Genomic DNA, 10,697 nt, shown 5'->3' with positions numbered 1-10,697 from the left:
GCCTGGGTTAAGCTAACGATCACTTTACTTTAAATTCCCCTATAACGGCTTATATAAGAGCGTTGTAAAGGAACAGTGTGAAGCAATATGTCTTTTAATGTTTTCCCATTGGCTATAGTTCTCCCACCCATTTAGCAATTGGTAGACGTTTTTGTTGGTTGCAATCTTAAAGTGTTTATTAATGTACATAATTATTTAACAATTAGAACCTCTACTATGAAGATATTTTATAATATCACTGTATTTAACTATATTGTCATTCATTATTCAGTTATTATTACTCAAGTTTCTTGTTATAGTTGTGAACAAATACATTCTTAAACACTTATACCTGCTTACAGCTACATACTAGGGCATTATAAACGATTCAAAATGTGTTTATAATAATACTTATGAATGTTAAATAGGGGAACTTGGAATAAAGTGTTAGCTGTCTAACTTTAATATACAGTAGATGAACAGACATTCATATCATATTCACTCTAGAATGAGAATTATCAATCATAACAAAGACCTTGGCGTTGCCAGATTTCCATCCAGTTATTACTGGTTATTACTGCCAATGAAAATAGAAAAACACAACCACTGATTTATACCCAGCAGCTACGTGTGCAGAGCTCAGCTCATTTCAATCACAAATGGCAGTATCTTGATTTACACCGGCCACTGTTTTAATAGAGCTAGCTATGGCCAAATTTAAACTAGCCCGATTAATCAAGTAAACATTCAATATCTCCCATTCAGCAGGCAAGCGGTGAGCCCACACGACTTCGCAATATGAATTTTCCGGGAGATTTCTCTATTGATCGACAGACAGATGATTTGTGAGATACATTGTGTGGAGATCAATAGGCGGTCAGTCAATAGCTCATGGCGAGAAATGAACTGTGGTGACGTGAAGGCCACAAAGTCAAGTCTACATGTAGTCTGGCATATGAAAATTAAAACGTGCATGGTGTTTCCAGACGGGGCCAAGGACAACCAGCAACCTCTCGGTCACAATCCACTAAAACTGCTCCGCTACAAGCAGCCAATGAGGTTTTAGAGTAGAGAAGCACAGAGCCTGAGGAGACAGCAGGGTGGCCAGTGACTTTTGCAGCAATCAGACTCATGTTTCCCCACACACACACACACACACGAACACACACACACAAACACACACACACACACGTGTGCGCGCACACGCACGCACGCAGTTATTTCACAGGGGTTCCACTTTGCTGCTCTGCTCTGCAGGGAGACCTCTGTCTTTGGGGGGGACTGCTGTGGGTGTGCTTTATATGTGCACTCTATGTATTTCTCTTTATGGTGTGTTCAGCCATTCAACCCACTGGTTTTGGCCTGACCAGTGTATGTGTGTGTGAAAGAACAGTAAGGTTAGAGCAGTGTCAAAGCCAAGCGGATGATGAATGGCATTAGTTTAGTCTGTCATTACAGACTGGTGTTTTATGTAGGGGTCAACTGTAATGGAGGAGAGGTGGGAAGAGAAGAGGAAAGGAGAGGAAGGAAAGGGAACAGAGCTAACATTGCAAAGATGTCCTCTGGATGGTACCAAAGGTTGCACCAGCTATTTGTAAAATATCTGTCTGAAGTCCCTCTTACATTCTTAGTACGTACTTGCTCTTATCAAACTATTGGTTTACTAAATCTGGTTTCAGCAGATGTTTGCTTATTCTACTTAACTGAAGTAACAATTATAATTTAAGACAAACTGTGATGTTTTCCTAAACCTTACTGACTAGTTGTGTTGCCTAAACAGTGGGATATTTTGTTCAAATTCACAGCATGACACCGTCCATAAGTGATGAATTGGAAATGTGTTTAATTTCTTGCAGGTGTGTTGTGGATAGTGGCTGGGTCTGATCACCTTTCCCACACATGAACGTAGAATGACTTGGTATGTGAAGAGAGAGAGAGATTTAAAAGACATACTCCCTGTGGTCACTTTGGGTGATGGGGCATGACTGCCCCCCCCTCACACACACATCCTGTCAGAGGATTGGCAGGGGGCCACTGAAACAGGCAGGATGTTTTAATGATCACCACCAATCAGCTGTCTGCTAGTCTGTGTAATAAAGAGAGAGAGAGAGAGAGAGAGAGAGCGAGAGAGAGAGAGAGAGAGAGAGAGAGGGTATGTGTAGGGGATTTGCTCTAGTTGTTTTAAATTACATCCTGCACCCTCTAGGAGGTGAATAACCCCTCACCTACACACTTTATACGTTGTCACAACACACACACACACACACACACACACACACACACACACACACACCACTGCCATCACCAATGGCCAATGAACGCTGTATTAGCCACCTTAAAAAGGGACACACAAGCGAGCGACTAGCAGTCTTGCTTTGGCTGAGCTGCTGTGTGGAGACCGAAACACATAGGGTCCTGCTGGCTGACCAACCTTGTTATTAAGTCAAGGTGGCCAAACACAACCTAACGGTGACATGATTTAAAGTGGCCCCTCAGCAGCCTGTCACCCGGCTTGCTGTTTTACGCCAGGCCACACCAGGTGACACCTTGATATATTTTAAACCCTGAAGAAGGTGAACAACAAACAGTTGTTTCCAGCAAGCACTTCGGGGATGCAGGGCTACATGCGGGCATGAGACCTGGAACCTGCCCGGTGCAACTTTTATTACCACTTAGTTACTGCATCTGGCTCAGTGGCCCCTCACAAGCAGCTGTTGACTGGGAGGGTATGTGTCAGCAAACAGTCAGGAAATAACCAGTAACTCTGTTTTTCTTTATAACCATTTGTGCTTCTTCAGATTGTGAGCAACACAGAATGATGTTATGTTTTGTAGGTCGAAAAATAGCAGAAAGCAGGCACAATTTCTCAGTCCTCCACAAACCAGTCTCACAGGAAAAAGTCAATCTTACAGTAAAGATCTGATAAAATCAACGTAATGAACGGTTAAAAATTTGCCGCCATATAAAATTGTATATTAGTTCACCACAAACCAATATTTTCCCAAACTCATCACATACTTGGTCAGGATCCATTTAGCATAGTTTTTTAACATTAGGTTAATGTTAAACAATGTAAGTTAAGGACGTGACACACCATGTTAAAATAAGTCAGTTGTTGGGAGTGAGAACAAACCTTGTATGGCAGCTGGATTCTCAAAATGTTCAATTCAGTTTATTTTGTATAGCCCAGAATCACAAATTTGACCTCACATCGGATCAGGAAACCCCCCCCCCCCAAAAAAAACTTTCACAGGGAAAAAAGAAAGAAACCTTCAGGAGAGTAACAGAGGAGGATCCCTCTCCCCGGATGGACAGAAGCAATAGATGTCATGTGACCAGAATGAACAACGTAACAGAGTTACAGCATGAATATGACAGAAATTAAAGAAAAGAAAAAGAAAGAAACATGCACTTTTATTAATCCCCTTGGGGAAATTCTTCTCTGCATTTGACCCATCCCTGATTAGGGAGCAGTGGGCAGCCCTTTGAGGCGCCCATGAGTAGTCGGCATGGACCACGATCCAGATAACCACGATCCATGTAGACAGAAGGAAATAGATAAATGTCATGAGGTCGTGCGAGAATCACACACAAAAATCCATCTTGTCCATCAGTAAGCCAGAGCATGGACCAATCAGCATTGGCAAAAGTGTCAGCAGTGGCCAAAGTGTGTGCGAGACAACACAGAAAGGCAACTGTTCTTTCTAAACAATGGTGGCTCCCGGAAAGTTTAGCGTGTGCTGCAATAGTTCAAGTTATATCATAATGTAATATTTCTTCAATGAAAAGAACGGCACAGAAGTTTTTACTCTTCTCTCAATGCTCCAATTTGGCTTTGGTAAGAGTTTAATTTACAGACTGTTGATCTAATCACCTGCCATGTATTTTTTGAAAGTGCCCGCTCTCTTCCAAACAGCTTCCAATGATGACTTATCAGATCCATTTGGCGGGTCAGGTTAAGTGAGAACGCCCTGCTCAAACATACTTCCTGTCAACCCCTTGGGGGCGTTGCCCGCTTCGAAGCGGGGGCAGACGTTTAAGTTTTTAATAAAATGATATCTTACCAATAATACGCCAAAGAGATATGGTTTCAAATTTGGCGGATTTGGTTTCCGCTTCTGCGTCTGAACATCTAAACATGGACGTGTCTTACGACGGGTGCAAAGCTTCAGTGTGAGTCAGAAGATGCCAAGCAAAGAGTCCTGAGCAAAGCTATATTGGAGGGGACAGACGGCACAGCTCCAGTGCTTGAAGGATTCACTAACAAGGAGCTAGCTGGAGCTAACGGGCCAGATAGCTGGCTACAGCGTTTCTGTGAGACTGAGCGGTGGGTAATCAATTGTTGTCCCTGTCACCGTTAACTTTCTTACAGTGAACTTAGTACGACTAGACGTGTTGGACCGCCATTATGTGTTTGTAAGACCGTAACTAACGTGTGTTTGTTGACGATAGCTCAGCAGCGCTAGCACGTCACTACATAGTGCCGTGTTGGATGTTTCCTTCCGTGTCTACGACTAAACAGTGCATAATCAACTGTTGGCCCTATCACTGTTAACTTTCTTACAGTGAACTTAGTAAGCCTAGTAGCGTTGGATCTCCGTTAATCGTTACTACAGTAGTGTTTATGTCACGTTAGGTGCTGCTAACACGGCGCGAGCTAACGAGAGTTAACGAGAGCTAACGGAGATAGGTGACTACAGCTATGAACGGTGGTGGGTATCACCGTTAACTTTATTTCAGTGAACTCATACTGACTAGTATTAATGTATTTTACAGAGTAGATTCAGAACTGTGAGGATCCAGAGGACAACATGTAGCATCGCTGCAGCAGTCTCCCTGTCCGTCTGCCTGCTTACACATCACCTAGCAGGCTACAAAGCCAGCCACAGCTCATCATCCCCACCATATAATAATACATTTGGTTTTAGACATTTAATTACATGTGTCGACCATTTTATTCATATATTCCACTGCTTTTGTGAACCTAAGACCTTTGGTAAACCAATTTCCATCACCAAAACCGATATACCACATTAGTGAAGTTATGTTTTCACAACAAATATGAAAATATTCCAAAATCAAGATTAAATTTTTCAGCTTTAGTCATATTTTCTCTTTACACTTGTGCCTTGGGACGATGGTGCCTCATTATATAGATAGCTGAGATTGTTCTGTAATTTTTGATATACAACACATGAGTATGTATCATATGCTAGTAACTTTAAAAAGGGAAATTTTAAAATGATGTAAAATCGAGAAAATGATCAGACGCCAGAGAGTTAACAGTTCAACCGCAGTACTAAATGACTTTGGCCATTAATATCGGTTTGTCTTTCGTAGGGTTGATGTGTGCAGGAGACTATCCCATTATGGATTGAGCAGGAGGTGGGTTACATCCAAGACAGGTCACCTGTCTATCACAAGGATACCGTGCAGTTTAAATAAGTGTCTAGGGTCATATATTAAATTGCAGTTAACTATAGCAACAATAATTATGCTTCATTCTCCATCATTAACTGACAGCTTAAATCAGTGATTCTCAAATGTTTTGACCACGCCCCTTTTTGAAGTAAGACAAAATTGTAACAAAATGCTCGATTCTGAATTTTTATTGAAATATCCTTTTGTGACTTCTCCATCTATGCTTTTTCAAATAACAGAATAAAGAAAGTTGCAATCACTTTCCAAATAACGTGCAACCTGTGCAAAACAAGACAACATTTGTGCAGATATGTAAGCCATCAAGTGTTATCAGTATTAATGGCTGCAATGAGTCTGCTTTCCTCTACAAATATTTTTTTTAAAGGGTTGCAGATTTGATATGGCCACTCTCAATTCATGCTCAATGTTGAAATTAGATCTGTATTCTGTTTTGAGAGACGCAACAGCAGAAAGGCCGATCTGAGGCCCTTTGAGTAATTTGTGATTCTGGGCTATACAAAATAAACTGAATTGAAAATAAAGATCTTGAAATAAATAGGACACACTGACCAATAACATGCGTTGAAAATCACATCACGTGATACTCAACCAATCACATATGTGTATTCCGATAAATTTCCCGACTCAAGTGAGATTTCGGGCCTTTCTCAATATGCGTTCTTGTCTGGACTTGTGTTCTCCTGGACTCGTGAAACATCATAAGTCACAGGGTTGTCACATATTTGCTTTGATTGTAAAAATACTTTACAGTGAAGAACCGGAGTAAACTCATTAGCAAGAACAGCTGAGGTGGTGACATCAAGTAATTCTAATTGCCGTACTGCGTCTTCCCATCCCTGGGAGTCTGGACTCAAGTCAAAACTCCAAAGTACATACTTTGCATTGCGAAAGGGCCTTGCGCACATGGGGTATAAACAGAGCCAGAAACCGAGTCGTCAGAGAAGTTATTTGTCCTCCAAAAAGAAAAATGTGGTCAGCGAGACCAGAGCCAATAACCAAGAATGCTTGTGTGGTTTTAATTAGCAAGTATCTGCACACACATTTATCTTATTAGAAGATGAGAAGAATACAATATGGTAGCTTTTTTTAGTGACATCCCTTCACATCTGAATTAACTGAATCAGGCAATTCAATATTTTTTTCTTATTCAGTACTGTATTTTTAAGATGCACATTTTTCAAAAGCTTTCTGTTATGTAATTTATTCTGAAATGCAGCCTTTATTTTACTTGAAACAAGAGAATAATATGTATTTATTATTAGAGTTTGAATTATTTATAGATATTATTCAATTTAAGTTTCTTTCTTTACTTAGTCAGTTAGCTGTTGACTACATACACACGTTAATACAACCGATTGTGTCTGACAACATTACGGAAAGGACCGTACAAAGAAATAAAACATGTTCTTTACTAAATGTCATGAGAGGTGACTTTTTGCCGGAAGACCACAATGAAAACATGAGGGAGACTTGGAGAGAGAAAAATAGTTTGTTGTCATGGGAGTAAGAAAGTGTTAAACGTAATCTAAAAAGTTGTCAATGACATGGCTAAATATTTAGCTGATCTCAATAATGTGGATAAAGCACAACCTCTCAAGAGAACTCGGAACATTTTTTTGTATCTTGGATTTTGGAGTCTTTATACTTCCTTGTTTATGTATTACGCGGATTACATAGAAAATGTTTTCGGGGGATATCTATGAATTACGGTGCATAATTATTGGGTATAGCTACGAATGCTGGAGGAGACCAGCCTGCACAGCTCAACCTTATTTCCAGTAGCAGGCAGCTGTTTTTGATGAAAAATAAGATTACACACACTGTTCGCTGCCTTTCTAAGCAGCAAACAGCAGAAAGACATGGTTAGAGACTTGCTGGTGAACATAGTGACATATTTAGTTGCTGAATAGGCAGATAATTGACATAGGAGTTGATTGGAGAAGGTGGAGACCAAAACAGAGCAAAAAGGAGAGAACTTACGTCACCAGAAACATGAATTCAACTGACTGCTAATTTGCTATCAAAATAGCCACATCAATATGATATGTCACTGTTGTATACAGTTTATAAAATCAATCTAAGGCTGTCTTTTCACTTTTGTTGACACAGGTTACTCCACATTGTTGCCTGACCTGAAGTGGAGACCTCCAATATGGCTGCCACAGGGTATGTCACCTGAAAATCATAAACATTGGCCCCATATGGTGGCTTTTGGATGTGAGGTGTGCGTCCAGGGTGCTGTGTAGGTTAGAGTAATGTTGTGGGTTCAAGCGCAGCCCTCAGCCCTCAGCTGGATGTCATCCCCACTCTGCCTGCTGGGCTTCAGCAAAGCTAACCTCTGTCTGTGGTGGGTCCACAGGTCAATATGGTGTTTTACCAACAGGAAAGTGATTCTCCGCAGCTGTCAACATCTATCAGCCTCAATCACACACACACGCGCAAACACACACAGGTCAGCCACTCACCCACACGCACACACCCACGAAAACGCAGACACACTGGGGTCAGCCACTCATAAAGCCGTAAACAACAGAAAATGGTATGTGGCTGAAAAAGTGTCAGCTCAATTGGATTCTGCAAACACTGCTGTGTTTTTCCACAGCTCCTTTATTTTCTCTGTCCATGTTGATATGTCTTCTATCTTCTAAGCTTGCCTGGAGGTTTTTACTCCATCTAAAGGCTATCTAAGCGCTGATGCTCATGGCTCTGTATTTTCCCCTTTCACTCATCAGTTGGCTCCTTCAGACTAGCTGAATGTGAGCGCTTGGTTTAGAGCAAAATTAGCCATGCTTTTTCAATTTCTACCTAATTGGATATGGCCATTGGTTTTAGATATATTCTTGTAAATAAAGCATGCTTAAAATACGAATATTAGTAATCCATAGCTAATTTATTCATGTTTGCAAATATAATTATAACAGTCAAAAGCCCTGTTAGAAGCTCTGAGAAAAGCCACTCAAAAACATACAGACAATCCTATTCCTATAGTCTTAAACATGGGCGCTTGGTTATGTTTTAAAATAGGGGAGTAAGTAAATTGGAAAAAATACATAATTGGAAGGGGGTGCTGTTGGTCCTTGCCCAGAAAAAAAGATCTAATTTAAAACACATTTTCTGCATGTCTACTTTCGGCCCTGAAAAGTAAAGCCAATTTGGAAGCTCTTTAAACTTCCACTCTTTCTAATAGCCAGCAGGGGGGAACTCCTGTTTGCAAATATAATTATGATTGTACAGAAGTCTATGAGAAAATGACTCAACTTCTCACTTTGATTTTTTACCTCAGTAAACATCGTAAACTTTAAAAGTTTATGGTCTCAATCGCTCGTTAAGTGTTCTTTAAACCAGCATGATGTTCATTTAATAAATTATTGCCCCATTTAGAGTAAAATAGACATAAAGCAGGGTGTGTTAGGGATGATAGGTCACTACCATGGCTTTGTTTGAAAGTTAATTGTGACTTTCAGTTTGGTTGTACTTCAACCTCTTGTCCACAAACCAATGGGTGAATTAATTTATATACAGTCTATGTCTTCTAATCTACACCACCGTATTTCTTCTGATTAAGTCAAGAAACTGCCACCTGCCGAAGAGGTTTTAGCAGAGGTCTTTTAGCAGAGGAGCTGGATGCCCAGATGCTTAAAATGCCAAGATTGAACACCAGTTAAAAGCGCTCAAAGACTTCTGTCCCCTTTTTTTTGTTTAATCTCAATTGGATATGGTTGATCGGACTCTAATACACTTTTTGTTTCTAAATTAGTTAGATTGAGGAGGAAAATGTCCCTGGAACTGAATTGAGACCCTGTGGTTGAAACACAATGAGTTCCTCAAAAGGCTCACAGTCCCTGGGGAAAGTTTCTGCCATCGAAAAGGGGTTTAAGATGGTGAACATGCTCAGTATGGCCAATGCGATCATGTTGCCAGCTAGTTTTAGTATTTAGCTCAAAGCAATGCTGTGCCTATGTACAGCCTCTAGACTGCTGGCACCGCTGTAAACTATTCTAGTCTTGGTCATAGTTGTTGGACAACATGTCAGGTGTGGGGTAAGGTAAGGACCCAAATGCCAGAGCAACAGTTCAAAGTAAATGTATTCTCAAAACAAAACTCAGGTCAGGCTTTCAAAAACAGGCTGAGGAAGAAACAAACAAAAACCAGAATCCAAAAAACAGGGACAACACAGGACTGCTAACAGGACTGCTAACAGGACTGCTAACAGGAGTCACAGACAGGGAAAAAACAGTACAATCCGACAAGGGGACAGGAGACAAACAGGGTTTGAATACAAGAGGAAGGTAACGAGGCACAGGTGGAAAACACTGAGGGCAGCACAGGTGAAGGGAATACACAATCAGGAAACAGGGCAGACAGACAATGGGTACATCACAACGTCGGTTTCTGATGACTGTGGCTGACAGCTGATCAGATGTGATCAGCTGTCAGGCGCTTTAACAGCTGATAGAGTTTTGTCCGCAGAGTTTATAGCAAACATTCCAATAAAAATGCACTTAAAATATTGATAAAAATTATCGTATGTTTTCAGTTGATTTAATGGTGTTAAACTACTACTTATATTACTAAAGACACAGTTATCATGAGGGTCAGAGTGGAGATGTTTTCTCTGTCGTCTGTTACCCGTTACCCGCTTATACGCGCAGGATCGATTTCTACCGGCGGAATGCGTCTTATTTATTTACGTCGGTATGTTTTGAAATTCTGATTGTGACATCATTATAAAATACCCCACAATATAAATATAGTTTCTCTTCATTACGTGTTGTAAAAAAGTGTTTCTTCTCTCCAGCTCTCTCTGATTTTAATTACATACATAATAAAAGTTATTGAGGGAAACAACAGATCAACTCTTTGAAGACAGTTGTTTGTGGTCCTTTTGTTGTTCAGACCTGCAATGAACATATTTTAACCAGATGGTGAATAAGAAAACAGATTTAATATATAACTTGAGTTTAATCTGTGATCGTCTTCACTCTGAAGAATGATGAAATTCTTGAAACTCCAGTGATCAGTCCGCTCAGCTGCAGCGTCCAATCAAATAACAGATGAACTGCGAGGGGGCGTGTCCAGCATTAAAACACTTCCTGGAAGCTCGCTCTCGGGGCTCCTCGATCATGGCTCCTCCGATTTCCCTCCTCGCTCCTCACTCCTTCGAGCCGAATAAGAGCTTTGAGACGACCGTCAAGATGCCGGCGCAGAACCACTTCCGGTTCAAGCGAGGAGCGAGGAAACAACAAATTAGAGAGGTGTAAGTATATGTATAGTCA

This window comes from Taurulus bubalis (assembly GCF_910589615.1).
Source record: "Taurulus bubalis genome assembly, chromosome: 13".
Taxonomy (NCBI): domain Eukaryota; kingdom Metazoa; phylum Chordata; class Actinopteri; order Perciformes; family Cottidae; genus Taurulus; species Taurulus bubalis.
The sequence above is the reverse complement of the archived record's forward strand: the minus strand, read 5'-3'. Positions refer to the sequence as shown.